The following is an 18,599-nucleotide window of genomic DNA, read 5'->3' as shown; positions in this document are numbered from 1 at the left end:
TAGGTAAGTCTACTTTATGTTATATAGGTGAGTGGATTTTGCAAGTAGCGTGATAATAGGGTCACTTTAATTTAAAAAACACATTTATATACTATATTGCTCTATTGTGAACAAGTCCCTCTTTTAGAAAAAAGCAATAGATTACATCAGTCCATTTCATGATATATATTTTTCAAAAGATCCCATTTAGAATGTATAAGAGCGGAATTTGTAGGGTTGTTTATCTTTAAAAAAACATAATAGCCACCTAATTCCAAAAACTTGGTTATTTGATTCCATTTTGTGTTACATAGTTCTCAAAGATAACCCGTTCGACAAGTATAGAGGCAAAATATTTGAGGTAGGTTTGTGAACGATATATCCACATCGCTCAACTGACATCATATTTTTACACTGATTACTCTTTATAAACAATTTAGATTCTAATAACTAAAGAAGTAAAAAAAAAGTGAATCCCTAATCTAGCAACCGCTGTAGTAATATTTAGAAAATATTCAACATTATATTCTCTATTCCAGAAGTCTAGCTTACCCTTAGGTGCCCACGCTACCTTAACTGTGTCTGTTCTACCGTGTGATCAGTTACGAACTAACCTGTAGTGTTCAAAATCCACCTACTTTGTGGTAAGACGAAGTCCGTAATGTAATCACGTGTTAGACATAAAATACGTCAATCATGTGATTGCGGTAAAGAGATTCCTGAGGATTGCTTGGCGCAGATCCCTACTCAACTGGGCGAGAGCGGAGGGTGCGGTATTACGCAGAGAGGACCTGCTTGGCATTCGTATGTTCCCCCTGGCACCTCAATTGGATGCGATGGTTTCCAAACTTTCGGGTGCGGAAACAGACACGGGATCCCCAACTGCATCACAGAGGGTTATCACTCAGGGTACCTCCCCCGCTGACGTGAATGCGGACTAACACCGACACCCGGACAACCACTGCCCCTCTATCACAGAACCCCGCTGCCACTGCGTCGTGGAGGAGTTTTAAGTCTGCCAGCGAATTTAGCTATGGTGGCAGGTCATGCGCGACTCTTCCCTACCCTTCCTTCACTTTCGTTGTCCTCATTTTGTTGTGCCCTATGTCCCTGGTTAAGTTTGAACTGCACTGCTCCTACACTACTCGCATACTATCTGATGTCGAGATTTGGCAGCACCACTCTGTCCTCCGTGGTATATTGCCACAAGCTTTGATTTAATCAATGAACCCTGAATTCTCATTGTCATGTTATTATTCGTCAAAGTGTACCTTGCCACTGGCAATTAATTCTCTACCTTTTTCCATCTGTTACATGAGCGCAGCTCTGACTGTTTGTTTTATTGATAAATGTGAAAAAAAAGGTTAATAAAAACGATTTAAAAAAAAAAAAATGAGATTCCTGAGGATACGTGCCATATTGGCGTGGTGCACCAGACATAACGTAATCACATGTTCGACGCGAAATACGTCGATCACGTGATTGTGAAGGAGAGATTGTTGGAAATACGCCCCATATTAAAGTGGTGCTCCAAACATGATACGAAAAGAAGTCCCCCAAAGAAACACTGATTCTCATATATGAAGGTATCGGTGAGAAACACATTAACGATACTCTATAAGCCCTATAGTTTCCTTGGTAAAAACGTGTGAAAATAACCCATCCACACATGTTATAGGCAGAAGGGAAACCACCCCGTGATAATGAGTGAGAAATAAATATTGCCCTATCCCGATGTAATTTCAATGTGATTACATAATCGCTATGAATAAACCTAGAGCATGTGCGCCATATTAGAGATATGCATAAACCATACATACTCAACTAAAAATTCTTAAAATATTTTGCTCAAAGGAAGGGACTCATTATGTCTGAAAAAGAAAATAATAAATCTTACAATAAAATGGCTATCCCGTTTATATGGTTATGGTGAATTCATTTCCTTAATGCTCTACTTTCAAAGTGATAGGAAACCAATGGCTAAACAAGTAGTACACTAAAAATCAAGGGAACAAACAGCTGGTCTATAATCACTCTATCCCCACAGTTATTTCACTAGTTTTATCCAATCTTCCCTCGTGTTTAGTCCTTTACTGACAGTGTCAAGTTTAGAAATGTACCATTGTTCTCTGTTCTTATGTTTCAACTCAAGGTTCCCTCCTCTCATGGTGCCAGTTATCTTTTCAAGAATGAACCATCGAAAATTTACATGGGTTTGTCGTAATTTTATAAAATGTTCGACAAAGGGGCATTACTCTTGTTAGTTTTCAGTGCCGATATGTGTTCCAGTAGACTTATCCTCAACTCCCTACTAGTTTCACTCACATATCCCAAACCACAGGGACATAGCAAAAAATAAATGACATTGCTACTTCTGCAGTTGTACAGACTTTTTGCTGCCATCTTACAGCCATTGTATGCAATAGTTTTTTCCACAATACAATTTTTTCAGATAGAAAAACTACCACATTTATTGTTTCCAACAGCTCTAGTACACTGGAAGGTACGTTGTTGTGAAGATTTATTTTCTCTGTATGTGTGGACCAAGGAATTTCTTAGGTTATTCCGTTTGAAAGTGAACAAAGGTTTCTCCAGTCTGCTCTCTTTATTGTCATTTAAGATCTTCCAATTAGAATTGACAATGTTTTTGATGTGGTTACTCACACCTGAAAATTGACTAACAAACACAATTTTCTCGGTTATCTTTCTATCTTCTTTTTTGTTGCCTATTTTCGTAAACATACTCTCTCGGTTATAAAAACCGAGCTCTTTTAAAGGAGTGGCTAGTCAGTTTCCTGCGATAACTTCAATCTCTAAATTTGGTTTTTTGGATGTCAGAGGGTTTGTAAAACATCCTGTTTGGTGTTAAATTTAGCAGCCTAGCGCGAACGCAGGCCCCTTGCACCATAGTGCAAGAGTGCCTGCATTGAGAGGAGCACTGTTTATGTGCAGGAAGGTGTCCCTTCCTGCACATAAACAATTAAAAAAAATAACGTTTTGCAACTTCTATGTGTGCTGCATTATGCAGCACACATAAAAGTTACAAAACGCCATTTAAAGATTGTTTATGTGCAGGAAGTGAGACCTTCCTGCACATAAACAATGTTCCCCTCAACGCAGACACCCTTGCACTATGGTGCAAGGGTGCCTGCGTTGGCGCTAGGCTGATAAATTTAGGGCCAGTGCAGGGGGAAACACAAGGCTGCACCATATTCTTGTAAATATTTTGCAGCCCTGCTTTTGAGAAGTGGCGGAGCACAGCATTAAGCCAAGGGGTTAACGCTGCACTCTGCCACTTCGTTGTAAATATGCCCCTTAATATTATATCGTGCTGAGGAGTCGCAACAATTATGGGTCGCTAAAATTGGCCTTTCGACACAGAATCAATTCACTTTTATCATGTAGCCATGTTATATCACCTCTATGTAGCAAAACATAGAGGGTCTCTACTCCAGCTATTCTAGTGCTGAATATAGGTATTTAACTTATTCAAACAAAAAAAAAGACTTTTAAGACAGTGTCTTTGAAGGAAACACCTTTGTAATTCAAAGTAAATTAACGTATTCGTGTCCCAATGAGCCGTTAATGTGGCTTCTTTTCCAAAATGTATTTGTGTTTGCTCTGGGTTTAAGTGCTCTCAGCAGTATTTAGGAAGGGTTTTGTCAGGGCCTTTGATTATCTGAAGGTGTGAGCCTTTTCTAGGAAAGTGCTTATCCCATGTTGAGTTACATAAAACGCTTTTAAAACAGGCTCTCTTGTATGTCCTGTATAATTGTGTTGCCACCTCACTGTGTTCATCTTCCCCAGAGGGGATTTTGAAAAGAAAGGCAAGTTTGAACATGGATTGAAAACATTAGGTTGTACAGTCGATTTATTGGCTTCAAAACCAACCGGATTACTTTAAAAGTACTTGGATAACAATATACACATAGACTGATGCTCAGTGCACCAATCACTGTACAGGAAAAATAAAGCTGCTTGCTCAGCTAGGCAACACATGTTTTCTTCTGTACGTAATTTATTTCTGAATAACTATAATCTATTTTTTCCCAATCGCTCATATGTCAATAAGGTCTCGAAATGCAGCAATAAATCTACTTGCAGCTTTTATTCAGCCTCTTTTATCCATTGGTCTACTGTAATATCACATCTTTCTTCCACTCACCACAGCATACAACGTGCTGCACATGGTCAGCTCACTTCAGCCACTGGCTTACCTGACTGATAGTTTCAGCATTCTGCTCTTGCACAATGTACACATCCACATAAAAAGTAGTCCGCCTCAGAGGCTGTGGCTTCTGTGCAAGATGTGTTCTCAATTCACATATACACATTTATGCGCTTTTAGACAATGCTTGTTTTTGATTACCTTCATACAAAAAACATTCACAAACAAGCGTTGGCAAAACAAGAAAGTCATCATCCAACGCCAGACCTATTGGCTTTGTCAGTGCATTTTAAATATGGATGCCATATCAGTGTCAAGTAAACCTGCGTGCATATTATTGATAAAGAACTTTGAGTTTTGTAAAAGGATAATTTCAAGAATGATCTTCCTTCTTTGCACACTTATGCTTTTCAGAAACCCAACATTAGGTAATATTTCTAGGGAAGGATCTTTTTAAAATACTAGCACATAACAGCATTTTTGAGTGCGAATAAACTGATGGATATATATTTCTTCACAAATGGGATTATGGAGGACATTTTGAATGCAAACTCTTGGGTTCAGTCTGCGACAGCTTATATAGACAGCTAATGATTTAGGAATGATTGTAGTGATATTGGCAGATTGGTGGGAGGAATTGTCTTAATCAACATTCTGTGTGGGTCCTGAGCAGGGGCAGCTCCTCTGTCGGAGCGAAGGAGCAATGCCCCACGTAATTGCCCCCCAGCCTCGAGATGAAAAAAATAAATGGTAATTCATCATTATCATTTTATTTTTCATCCTGACATCCTCCCGTTCTGAACGACGGGGAGGAGGGTGGGTTGCCTCAGCACTTTTCAAAGTGCGCATGCCTTCTTGGCCGGCCGTCTTTCGACGGCCAGCCAAACATGCACACTTTGAAACCTCTAACTCAACTTAAGACATCCGGGTTACAGTAAGTGCAGGGCTCCAGTGCTCCCGGGAGCGGAGAGAGAGGCCGCTCCCTCCAATCAGGGTTCTGCTCTCATGCTGGTGAGAGCAGCACCCTGATTGGTCAAGGGAGTTTCCTGGTGGCTGGGCTGCATCGAGACGAAGCCTGGAGCAGGAGGTCCTGATTTCAGGTAAGTGTTCTATTATAAAATATTTTACTTTATATTTGTCCACGTCCATTTAATAAAATGTATTTTATTTTGTTTGAGCACATGCCCGCACCCTTTCTTGTTGATGCCAGCCGCCACTGTTCCTGAGACTGCTTTTTAAACACGAAATTGCATGTCACGATGCTTTCAGAATTTTTCTGGGGATGTATTTAATGTTTGCATAACTCTGTTAGTTTACTCTCAGGGAATTCTAAGGGCCCAGATTCACAATAAAAGACAGCAATTTATGGCCTCATTATGAGTTTGACTGTGCGGGAGCCGGACCGTCCCATTTCCTAACCACCAAACCCATGGTTGAACTGTCCGCAAGATTAGGAGTTTTCTTCTTTCTGTCTTGCGGGTGGTTATTTGGCGTTCCCACGGCGGTGCCTATGAACGTCAAGATCAGTACCTGCTGCAGTCCATGTCGTGCAGGTACTAGGGTGCATTCACACAGGGGGGTACAACATGCTCCCCCCTGCATGCACCCCATGGCGCAGAGGCACAAGGATGATCTGTAAGGCCTCCTTTATTTTCCTCACCAACACACTTTTCATGGTGGTTGCACCGCCATGAAAAGTATGGTGTTGAGGAACCTTTTAATATGGATGGCGGGCCGCACTGGCCCCGCCAAGCATTTATTAGGGCCACAAGACGGCTGCGGTAGTCCGGCTGCTCTGTTTGTAATAGGGCGGTAGACCACCACCGCCACGGCCCATGAGTATGGCAGTTCGTGGACCACCAGACTCGTAATTCAGGCCCTTAGTTACCTACATTTTCTCCTACATTTGGAGAAAATTGCTGACTTTTTTAGAATCCACCCTTAGGGAACTAAAACCGTCTCAAAACTCATGAGCATTCCTGTAATTCTATGTTTTTTTGAAATTCTATTGTAAATTCCAAGGAAAATAGTTTTTCCATACATACATGTAAATAGTGCATATTTACATGTGTGAAAACAACTGTGTAATGCACTTGCACTTCAAAACCTTTCTTGTTTTCTCTACACAAGAAAAAAAAATCCTCCTGGAGAAATCTTTTGGGAGTGTTCCTTCCCTAATCCCACTCTGGATATGGATTTAATATTTCCATGGAAAGAATTAAATACCATATTGAGCAGTACAGACACTACCGGCACCAGTCAACCTGTGGTTTATTCATACTTTTACCAGTCTCTTAAGCCACTGGACCATTCACTTAATCCAGTTTCATGATTTCTTTTTTTATTCAGTTTTATTTTCACATGACATCTTTGAAAAATGTATTGGATGTAAAAGTGTACCTTCCGAATTCCCAGTTGGTCATTAAGCCCTGATTTGAAATCAATCACTGATTTCTAAAGAAAACCTGTATGTTTTAAGTTTCAAAGAAGAATGGCCACGTTAGAAAAAAGCACATCTCTTCTTCCATGATATTTGCCCCATGGCTGAGTATAATCCATCCTGTTGGGTCTTCTCTGCCAAACAGACCAAAGTTTCTCCACTGATGTGGCTGTATCACCCATGGATAGAGTCACTTTTGTCGAAAAGCATTCCAGCAGAAAATCCATCAATGCTGGTCACTGCTCACAGAAATTCCATCAGTAAATGATGGTAGTGGAAGTGTACACAGTTGCAGGGTCTCTTGTCATTGCCCACATATCAAATCTAAATAAAATCTTAAGGACACCATGCGTACCTCTCAGTTAAAGTCCATCCTCTGCTTCGCATTGTAAACTGGACCATCAGGTTGTGAATCAACCTCTCAAAATCAGGAGTCTGAATTGCCACCTTTTCTTGCAAAGACACCTCTGCATATTGGTGGAGGAGAATACAGCCTTGAAGGAGATTCTGCTTGTGGGATGTCCCCAATCTGTCTGATTATACATAAGATGGATATATCGCCCTGGTGTGGAAGGTAATTCCGCCAGTTTTTTAAACACATCTTCCATTACCATCATTCTAAATCTGGCCCCAGGTCTCTTAGGGCATTTGAGAGTTTTCTCTTCTACTTGCGTTTGTAAGAATCTCTTGAAAACCTGCTCTGTTAGATTTTAATGGCCAGATTTACCAACACTTTGTGGCAGTTCAAAGCCACCTTAGTGATGCAATGTAATTTGTAATTTACTTGTTTACTTGTTTTGCTCTGGAGCATTGAACAAAAGTAGGACAAAGGAGCCCTATCCGATACTTTGCCCCACTTTGAGCTAACGCAGCGTCCCATGGGTGGTGCATAGGCAGTGGCATTGTCAACCCCCCTCCCACCCACTTTCATAGATTAAGTAGGGTGGATGTTGATACATAATTATGTATGAGCCTGAAAGAGAAAATCATAACAGATGTGAAGTTAGTCACAGCAAAAAGGAGCCCAAAAGGTGAAAAGATGAGAGAAAGAAAGAGTGTGCTGCAATTGGTGCAGCAGATGTAGTGGCACAGTGGCCAAGAGACCTGAGGGGCCCACTGAACCCTGTGTATTGCTGTATTTTATCATTCAAATAGCAGCCGGGGGCCCACTTTCTTCCTTGAACTAGGGCTCACAATACATTGGCCACTGAGAGTGTAAGAGAGAGGACTGTGAGGAATAGTAAAACAAAGAACATATGCGAAGAGAGAAACTGTGACAAGAAGGAAGGGACAAAAGCATGAAAAGATGAATGCAAGTGTGAAAGGATTGATGGCTGAAATATAAAACAACATTGAATGGCTAGGTGGAAGAAAAAATGGCTAGGATGATGAAAGGCAGGATTAATGTGTGGATGAATGGATAGGTGGGTGGGTGGATGGATGAATGGGCGAATTGATAAAAGAAGAGTGACATGTTGTATGGATGAGAAAGAAGGGATGTATGAATGGGAAAGGGGTGCATGAATGGCTGGAATTGTGAGTGGAAGGATAGACAAAATGAAAGAGAGGATAGACAGAATGGCAAAGGATGATGGATGAGTGCATGAAAGGCTTAAAGGATGGAGAGATGGATGGAAGGTGGGTTGAAGGGACCTCATTTAGAGTGGGTAGGGCATTCTCACTTCACTCAACCAATGACATTCGAGGTAAGGATCAAAGTGGGGGGTATTTTCTGGCTCCCTTGTGCATAGGCATTGCCATGCTTCCACCCAGGGTTTTTGATGCAAAGCCTTATTTACATACATTGTACACAGGGCTTTGCACAAAAAATATGCCTCCCTGAAGCAGGTGCAAAGTAGGAGGAATGTTTTATTATCTCCAGCCATTACATAATTTGCATGTGTGCTGCACTGCACAGAATACGAACGGAGTGAGAAAAGTTTTATAGTTGGTCAAACATACATAGTATTTAGTATTTTTTCCCTTACAGTTCAAAATCCTGGAACGCTGTGCACTGTGACTGAGAAGCAGCCCTGCTGACTCTGACCTTCATCCTGCAAAGGATGATAGCCCGCTCTACACCAGTTCTACCTCTTGATACATCATACACAGTTATGGGGGGGGGGTTGGGTATCCCAGGGGATGTGGCATAGGGTACTCCCACTGTGCTCTCGCTAGTAAAGGTAGTATTAGATAGAAGTATAAATATAATTATATAATCATATAATCACACAATAATGTTATATTAGTTAAACTGTTTACCTTCTTCGACATTCTTGTAATGCTGGTTACAATGCTATGTTTCATCATGCTAATGATTGCAGCTCATGCTTTTCATACAAGAATACAATTGTTTCAATAAATGTTTGGAAAGCCAATTCATATCTTTCTTGTGTCTCCCTTGGGCATGCCTTAGTAACAATGAAAGTGGAGATCCGGTCCACCATTTTCCTTGGAGATTTGGAGTGGTCATGTTCTGAGGTTGCAGCTACTACCTGGTGCCCTGGTAAGACTAGGGGTTCATATGGGGCACTGTGAACTACCTAGGAATTGGGTCAACATATTCTGATGACGTGTGTCAACTCAGTCCCGATATTCTGGCAGTTATGTTGTTTGGATACACAGTCATGCTCAATTCATAGTTACCGTATGACACCTTCAGTGTCCAAGACCTTCCTCAAGATTGCTTATTGTGGAGTTCAAATACTAAATCTCATTCCTTCAGTGTCCAGAACCTTCCCTGAGATGGCTTAGTTGGAATAGTAAATCTCACCCCTTCAGTATCCAGAACCTTCCCCGAGATAGCTTAGTTGGAAATTAGAATAGTAAACCACACCACTTCAGTATCCAACACCCTCCCCGAGATGACTTTGTTGGGAGTTGGAATAGTAAATCACACCCTTTCAATGTCCAGGACCTTCCCTGAGATGGCTTAGTTGGAAGCTGGAAAAGTAAACCATACCCCTTCAATGTTCAGACTAAGCAAATGGTTTATTCTGGAGTTGGAATAGAAAATCTCACCCCTTCAGTGTCCAGGAATGCCCTGAGATGGCTTAGTCAGGAGTTGTAATTGTAAATCTCACCACTTCAGTGTCCAGGACCTTTCCCCACATGGCTTATGAGTTTGGCGGTCCGATAGACCGCCAAACCCTGAGTGGCAGTGCGGTATTACACCGTTGGACTGCCACTGGACCACTGCAACTGCTGGGGATCGGTGATCCCTTGGCGTGGAGTGGTGGGCTGAGGCCGTAATATGCTGGCGGTACTGCTGCGGCACTGCCAAGCATATTATGAGTTTTCCTCACTGCCACATTTTCATGGTGGTGCGACTGCAATGCACAACATGGTGCATTTCTTTCCATGCTGGAAAATGCTTTGACATTCCCACGATGGTGCCCTTCTAAGGCTCTGCTACGGGCTTTTGAAAGGCACTGCGGCGGGACCGCCACCACAGGACCGCCTGCCGGATTCCAAGTTGTAATCTGGTGGGCGGTGTGTAGACGACTTCGGTGGTCCTGGAGCAAGGCGCTGGCGTGGCGCCCCGCTCCAAGACTGCCCAAGTCAAAATCAGGATCTCAGTCTGGAGTTAGATCAATAAATCTCACCTTTTCAGTATCTTGGACCTCCTCCAAGATGGTTTAGTTGGGAGTTAGAATAGTAAACCACACCCATTCAGTGTCCAGGACCTTCCCCGAGATGGACTAGTTTGGAGTTAGAATGGCAAATCTCACCCTTCAGTGTCCAGGACCTTCCCATACATGGCTTAGTGTGGAGTTGGAATAGTAAATCTCACCCTCCAATATCCAGAAACATCCCTGAGATGGCTTAGGTTGGAGTTTGAATAGCAAATCTCACCCCTTCAGTGTCCAAGACATTCCCTGGGATTTCTTAGTCTGGGGTTGGAAGAGTAAATCTGGCCGCTTCAGTGTTCAGGACCTTTCCCGAAATAGCTTATTTTGAAGTTGGAACAGTACATTTCTCCCTTTCAGTGTCCTTGACCTTCCCTGAGATGACTTTGTTTATAGTTGATATTGTAAACCTCACATTTTCAGTGCCCTGCCCCTTCCCCTAGATGACTTAGTTTGGAGTTGGAATAGTAAACCAAATCCCTTCAGTGTCCAGGACCTTCCACAAGATTACTTAGTTTGGAGTTGGAATGGCAAATCTCACCCTTCAGTGTCCAGGACCTTCCCATAGATGGCTTAGTGTGGAGTTGAAATAGTAAATCTCACCCTTCAGTGTCCAGAAACATCCCCGAGATGGCTTAGGTTGGAGTTGGAATAGTAAATCCCATCCTTTCAGTGTCCAGGGCCTTCCCCAAAATGGCTTAGTTTGGAGTTCAAATAGTAATAGTAAATCTTACCTCTTTAGTGTCCACCACCTTTCCTGAGATGGCTTAATCTGTATTCGGAATAGTAAATGTCCTTTTTGACGAAAAGGGGTCATGGGCCCCTCAAATTAAGGCCAAGAGTATATCCATGGCCCGTTCGTCGTCAGCCCTTATGGGATTCTCAAAGAGGCTTGGGACCAGGCCTATGGAGGCTCTTCTAAAAGTTTACAACACCAAATGTATCCCGATTGCCTCCTATGGATCACCTCTGTGGGGTTATGTACCCGTGGAGAAAATACAAAGAGTGGAGAACAGATTTATTAGATACCTTTTGTCTGTCCCTAAATCCTCCCCGACCTTTTCTATTCATTCGGAGGTGGGTCTGGACTATGTCACAGACAGGTTGAAACTGGCCCCATTGATTTTTTGGGTAAAAACATGGCTTAATCCAGAGTTAACCTTGAATCATGCCATTATGACTGACATTATGGCAATGGATCTGGTTAATAAAATACCCTGGCTGGTTTATTTGAATAAAACGTTTCAACAGTTGGGCCGTATAGAACTTTTTCAGTCGCCATCTTGTATCAGGAGGGAGGATGTCAACTGGATCAAGACACAATTCTTAGACAGGGTCAGATTGGCTCGTGAGGAGCAGGAACTTGCAAAACCAGCTGCTAGATCGCATTTTATGTTAACTACTTCTCCCTCACTAGAGCCTTATCTCATAAGTGTTACTAAACCATTTCATAGGCTCCTGTTGACTAAATTTAGGTTTAACTTGATCCATTTTACTTTGGATAGTTATCCATCATGGGCGAAACCAGAAGCGGGCCCCCCCTGTAACTGTGACAATTCTTCTCAGCAAGACGCTATGCATTTCATTATGTTTTGCGAGACATACAGGGACATAAGGAAAAAATACCTGTTACCAATCCTGAGAGAGGCTGGCTTTACTCAAGTTAGGCCGGCATTAATTTATCTCCAGCTCTTGGGCCCCACCCGCATCATCTTTTGTGTGGCCAGCTTTTTAGTGGCGGCAATTAGGATTAAGAAAATGAAAGCCCCACCTAATGCATTATTTTAACCAATTACGCTTTTTAAGTAGATTTTAACATGATCAACTGCCCTGCACTAACTAAAAATGCTTTTTACTGTATTTATTTTTAGATACATGATTGTTCGTTTTTATGTTGTATGTATGTAAATTTTATGTCTTTTATGATTTTAACAAATCGAATAAAGTGTATTTGACTGACTGGAATAGTAAATCTTACCCCTTCAGTCTCCAGAATTTTTCTCGATATAGCTTATTTTGGAGTTGGAATTAAACCATACCCCTTCTGTGTCCGGGAAGTTCTGCAAGATGACTTAGTCTAGAGTTGGAACAGTACATCTCACCATGGACCTTCTCCGAGATGGCTTAATTTGGAGTTTAAATATTAAACCTTATACGTTCAGTGTCCAGCACCTTCCTTGAGATAACTTAGGACCTGCTTTAGATGTTGGCGGACGAGTTACTCTGTCACAACGGTGAAGGGTATTCTGTCCGCCGAAATATACATACCATTATAGCCTATCGGATTTATATTTCGATGGATAGGATATCTGTCACCATTGTGATAGATTAACCCATCCGCCAACATCTAAATCAGGCCCTGAGTTTGGAATTAGAATAGGAAACCACAACCCTTTTGTGGCAAGGCCCTACCACAAGATGGCTTAGCTTGGAGTTGGAATAGTAAACCTCACTCCTTCACTGTCCGGACACTTCCCATAGATGCTCTAGTGTAAAATTATAGTAAATCTCACCCTTCAGTGTCCAGGAACTTCCCCAAGCTGGCTTAGTCTGGAGTCGGAATAGTAAACTTCACCCCTTCAGTTCCCAGGACCTTTACCGATATGGCTAAGTTTTGAGTTGGAATTGTAAATCTCACCCCTTCAGTGTCCTGCACCTTCCTTGAGGTGATTTTAGTTTGGAGCTGGAATAGTAAGTTTGACACCCTCAGTGTCCAGTACCTTCCCTGAGGTGATTTTGTTTAGCGGTGATACATTAAATTTTATAACTGTATATAAATTCTATTCATTCTTTAAGTATTTCTTTATAAAAAAGCATTTGCATGTATTTCTTCATAGTATGTCCATTTCATGAATAAATGTCTCTCATGTTTGTACATGGTTAATACAATGTAATTTATTTTAGAAAAATAAAGCAAATATACTGTTTATTAAACCTATTCCATATTTTTAATCGCTTGTAAATTAGTGAATGTCCGCTGTGTGAAATATCTATTTCTTTACAAATGATATCTGAGGGTGTAAAACTAAATATTATAAGTTTAATTAATTTAAATATGTATTGCTTTAATTAATATCTATGTTATTACAGAAATATTACTTAGAAAAGTAGATGCCAGTTTTTCAACAACTAGCTGTCTCCGTCTGTCTTCCTGTTAGCACTGTGTGCGGTCACCTCACAGGTAAGTGTAGCACTGAGCAAAAAATGCTGGATGCCCATTTTCATAGTAATTTAAAGAATAAACCATAATTTAAAATAAAATACATGTGAGAATTGTTTATTTATGCCATGTAATGTTTGACTAAACATATATTTTTGGTGCAAGTTAATTTTTATGATTTAAATTGAGCTTCTTTAGTATAGGTGTCTGCCATCGTGGATGGGGCATAATTTTTTTACATCTTGAAAAGTTTCTTTTTAAAGCTTTCTTTGTTAAATAAATACATGTGGTGTTTTCCAATAAGTAGTAGCCTTTTTTAGAGTTTAAAAAAATTATATTTAATTAAGGAAAGAATGTCTGTTAAAGACATACATGTTAAAAGCATGCATGTTTAATGTATGTGTGGTAAAGGTCAAATCAATGTTATCCTATGAGGATGCATGGTAAAAGCATGTGTGGTGAAATATGCATGGGAAAGGCATGCATGGCAAAGACGTGTTGTAATGTCATACATTCATTCTTACTACCCAAGGTAAATTTAGTTTATTTAACAACATTTCTCAAATCAACAAAACACATAGGGCCTTATTATGAGTACGGCGGTTCCTGGACCGCCGTACTCGCTGTGGCGGTCTGACGACCACCACACGCCTGTCCTATTACGAGTCCGGCAGTGGGATCGTCACAAGACTGCCACCTCCGCTGGGATCAAGGATCCCACTCCAGCTGGGGTCTTCAAATGGCCTGAATATGCTGGTGGTGCCGAAACTGCCACCGCTGAGCATGCTACGGTCTTTGTATCCACCGCCCTTTTCATGGCAGTGACCCAGTCATGAAAAGGGTGGCAGGCATGAAGGTAAGGCCCTAACAGGGCCCCCGGAAAATCTGTGCCTGGGGGTGTGTGGGGGAGCACATGTTAGGACCCCCTGGAATTGCACACTCGTTCCTGCACGGTGTGGCATGCACGCCACGGTGCATGCCACACCGTTCAGGAATGTGCTGCAGGCTCTCTCACGGCAGAGGTATGGTTTTTAGGCTCTCCTATGAGCCTAACATACCACCGCTGTGAGACCGCCACAGCACCGTCTGCCCACCTGGCCTGGATTATAGTCGTAATCCGGCAGGCGGGTGCACCACTGGCTTGGAGGTCTTCCTGGGACTGCGGCAGTGGCAGGCCCAGCCGAAGACCGTTGAACTCGTACTGTGCCCTACAGCGTACCTAAAATCGAATTCCTACATCAATACTACTTATATTAATTCATTCTATGGATTTGAATCAATTATAGATTGGCGCAAAGCCCATTTACATGTGACCACTTACATCTGGCCACCATACCAAAGATTAGGAAAGCCAGAAGCGGAGGACGTATGTTTCCCTACAATGCATCGAAGCTGTGGAACTCGCTTCCTCTTGATCTACGGAAAGAACCTAACCATCTCATCTTCCGTAAACTGTTAAAGACCTGGTTATTTCCTTAGTCTGCCTGCTACGCTGATCTCTCCACTTGCAGCGCTGGGATGCCTCCGGGTGGCCATGTGCTATATAAATGCATCTTTCATTTCATTTCATTTAAAGGGGGCATTTTACTTACAGCCCTTCTATTCAAATTCAGACTGACTTTGTGCCATTAACAATGGGCATTCATTATTCGACCTGATTTTAGAAGACAGCAATTGAAAAGCTTTATTTCACTTGCTTCCAGATTGCATGCAAGCATTATTGCATGCCAAGTAGCGAGGACACTTTTCAGGAGTCTTTTAACATGAGGAGCAGGTCAATGTGCCGTAAATGAATAGGGAAGCAAAGGGAATTTAGATCTTGTGTATCTCTTAATAGTGCATGCAGTATGGAGATGTATAACCCTGCATCTTGCATCCCCGTTAACACCCCCATTAACATTCATAATTAATACTTTTTAGTTGCCCTGCTTGATTTCTGTCATTGCTGCATAGGAATGTCTGTTGCATGGCTGATGTTTTGGGCACCAGCGGCAGAGATATGCATACACATCACAATATACACTTCACACAACTCCATTGGGTTACAACAGGACTCCTCCCATGAATCAAGGTAGTTTCCATTGCGAATATTTTTAAATACAAAAAGAGTGGCAGTGGGTTATAAACAGTGGGACATTCATAGAATATGTATACATAAATCATATTGTGGGGAGTAACATGTGAAGGAAGCGCATACAGTAGAAATGTGACATGTGATCAATAGGAGTAGGCGTCTCCTGGGTTACTATTCATTTTCCTGTCTACGTGGAACATTTCCAGAGTTGAGGGGGGATCTGGTGTCTCACCCCAGAGGAGGGTGCCTGTGGAGTGTTGGACTGGAGTGCTAGATGGGCCACACATAACAGTGAGTTCTGGAACACCCAGTGTTCTCCTGTCTTGCAAATGTTAGATACTGCTGTGCACCTCCTTTGTCTCCACCAAGATCATGTCTGGTTTTTTATGAGTGCATTATACTCCTGTAAGTGGGTATGCAGCTTGACCAATAGACTGTTAATGGTGCCTAGGGACTCTTCAATATTGACATTGGCAAATTTTCCAGAACCCTGCTGGACAAAAGTCGTCTTGCCCTGAGGTCATCCTCCACATGTGTGTGGCTTTTGTTCCCTGGTCGCTGATGGGACACTAGGTGGCAAAAGGGTGAAGTGACATGTCGAGAGGAGATGAGGTTCATACATGGCCAAGGGAATCTTGTGTGTTTTGTGTGTAGCCTTCGTAAGCATATGTGACATTGTTTCTAGAACCTTTGGACTCACAAACTAGAGGATGGTTCACAAAGCGAGAGAGTATGTGTTAGAAATGGGGGTCTCTAGTTGGCAGAAGTAGGTACCCTTGTCCAAATAGGGACTCTTGCTTCTAGTCAGGGTAAGGGGGATACACTCCTAAAATAACCCCTGCTCATCCCTTTGGTAGCTTGGCACAAGCAGACAGGCTTATCTCAGAGGCAGTGTGTAAAGCATTTGTGAACACATACAGTAATACAGTAAAAACACTACTAACGGACACCACACCAGTTTAGAAAAATAAGTAATCTTTATCTAAACCAAAACAAGACCAAATGACAAGAATCCACAATACAGTAATAAAAATATGACTTTCAGATGGTAGAAATAGTTCATTTCAAAATAAATTGCAGATGCAACACTTTTCTCACAAAGTACCTGGGATGCGTCACGTAAACAAACAGAACGGCCCGCAGGGAAGGTGATGAGTCGGTTCCTTACACTCAGGGAAGGTGATGCGTTGGTTCCTTGCTCCGGGGGGAGGTGATACGTCAGTTCCTTACTGCAGCGCAGGGGTGGTGATGCATCGGTTCCTTACAGGAGAGGAGGTGATGCGTCGGTTTCTTACCGCGTGGGGAGGTGATGCGTCGGTTTCTTACTGCGTCCCCCAACGATGCGACAGACTTGGCACCTCGATGCTATGCGACAATCCGGTGACGATGCGTGAACTTGTTCAGCCACACAACAGGCTTTGCGTCGAACTCGGTGTGATGATCTCGGACTTCAGAGATCAGTGCACTCGATACGATGTTCAGCGATTTCTCAAGCCTTGGCAGGCGCTGCGACGGTTTCTTTGTCGATGCGTCGGAAACAGGTGCGGATGTGTCTCACTTCTTCGAAATTGCGTCGATTTTCCAGCTCTCAGTGGAAAACAGTCTCTAGACGTCCAGACCAGCAGCAGCCACCTCTTTGCTGATTAGAATTCCCAGCAAGGAAACTCAGGGGAGCTGGTGGTGAAGTATTTGTGTTCCTGAGACTTCATAACAGGAGGCAAGCTCAGTTTCAAGCCCTTGGAGATCTTCTTTCAAGCAGGTGACAAAGTAAACAGCAAAGTCCTTTTCTACTTTCCTTGGCAGCAAGTAGCCACTGAAGGCCACACCTAGACAGCAAACAGCACAGGGGCAGTATTCCTCCTCAGCTTCTCTGGATCTTCTCCTTGGCAAAGGTTCCTCTTGATTCCCAGAAGTGATCTAAAATTCTGGGGTCTGGACCCCTCTTTTTATACCCAAAAATCCTTTGTTCTCTGAAGGCAGAGAGTGTCTGTACCAGTCAAAACCAGTTCTGTGGGGCACTTTGCAAGTGCACAACAAACTCCATTGTCAGTGTGAGCCCTGGCTCCAGACACACCACAGGGGGCAGAGCCATCATTGTGGAAGGCAGGCACAGCCCTATTCAGGTGCAGGTGCTACTCCTCCCACCACTCCAAATGAAGACCAGGCCCATTCAGCCTAGCCCTGACTCATCAGGCTCTCTGGAGCCACTGCTCCTCCGCAGCCCCTGACACTCCAAAGCCAGACATGCAATGCACAAACCTAGCAGAGGCATACTGGATGGCTAAGCAAGAAAATACCTACTTTCTAAAAGTGAATTTTCAAACACAGAATGTAAAAATCACCTCACTAAAAGATGCATTGTAACATTCTGAGTTCAGGCATATCAAACTTTATTTTCCTACCTTGTTCCCAGGGGTAGTTATGTTTATAAGATGTTATAAACAAACTCCCAATTCTATCCTATGTGATCAGGTAGCCTTGCAATAGTGAAAAACGAAATTGGCAGTATTTCCCTATCAGGACATGCCGCACACATCAGGGCATGTCCTACCTTTCACATACACTGCACCCTGCCCTCTGGGGTACCTTGGGCCTAACATGTAGGAAAAGGGAAGGTCAGGGCCTGGCAAGTGTGTGCACTTGCCAAGTCGACATCGCAGTACCAGACAGCACACAGGCTCTGCAATGGCAGGCCAGAATTTACATTTACAGGCTGCTTATGTGGGTGGCACAATCAGTGCTGCAGCTCACTAGCAGCATTTGATTTACAGGCCCTGGGCACACACAGTGCACTGTACTAGGGTCTGACTAGTAAATCAAATATGCCAATCATGGAGTCACCAATCCACAACAACAATTTACAAAGGGAGCACTTGCACTTTGGCACTGAACGGCAGTGGCAAAGTGCCCAAAGCATCTAGACTTTGTGTATAATAAGGGGGTACCCAATATTCCAACCGCATCTGGGTAAAGCAATAATAGCAAAAAACAAGATGATGCGAAGGAACCGATCGAATGATATTTTTCTCAAAATATGAAGGAAACCACAAATTACTCCTTCACAGTAAGTTATTTATATATTGAAATTAATCATCTGCTAATCATATCATTGTCTGGACACAGTTTCATTTGATAAATCTCTTTTATCA

At 42.5% G+C, this 18,599-nt stretch overlaps 1 long non-coding RNA gene across 1 annotated transcript in view; it reads left to right on the top strand.

Annotated features, from left to right (window-relative positions):
* The window catches only part of LOC146817781 (uncharacterized), a 152,675-nt gene that overhangs the window by 51,563 nt on the left and 82,513 nt on the right, over positions 1-18,599 (top strand). The window contains exons 2-3 of the long non-coding RNA XR_014962589.1: positions 9,004-9,093; positions 13,307-13,397. This is a non-coding gene — a long non-coding RNA (uncharacterized LOC146817781). The remainder of the gene's footprint in view (positions 1-9,003; positions 9,094-13,306; positions 13,398-18,599) is intronic.

This window comes from Triturus cristatus, chromosome 6, assembly GCF_964204655.1.
Source record: "Triturus cristatus chromosome 6, aTriCri1.1, whole genome shotgun sequence".
NCBI classification, from domain to species: Eukaryota; Metazoa; Chordata; class Amphibia; order Caudata; family Salamandridae; genus Triturus; species Triturus cristatus.
The sequence above is the reverse complement of the archived record's forward strand: the minus strand, read 5'-3'. Positions and strand labels throughout refer to the sequence as shown.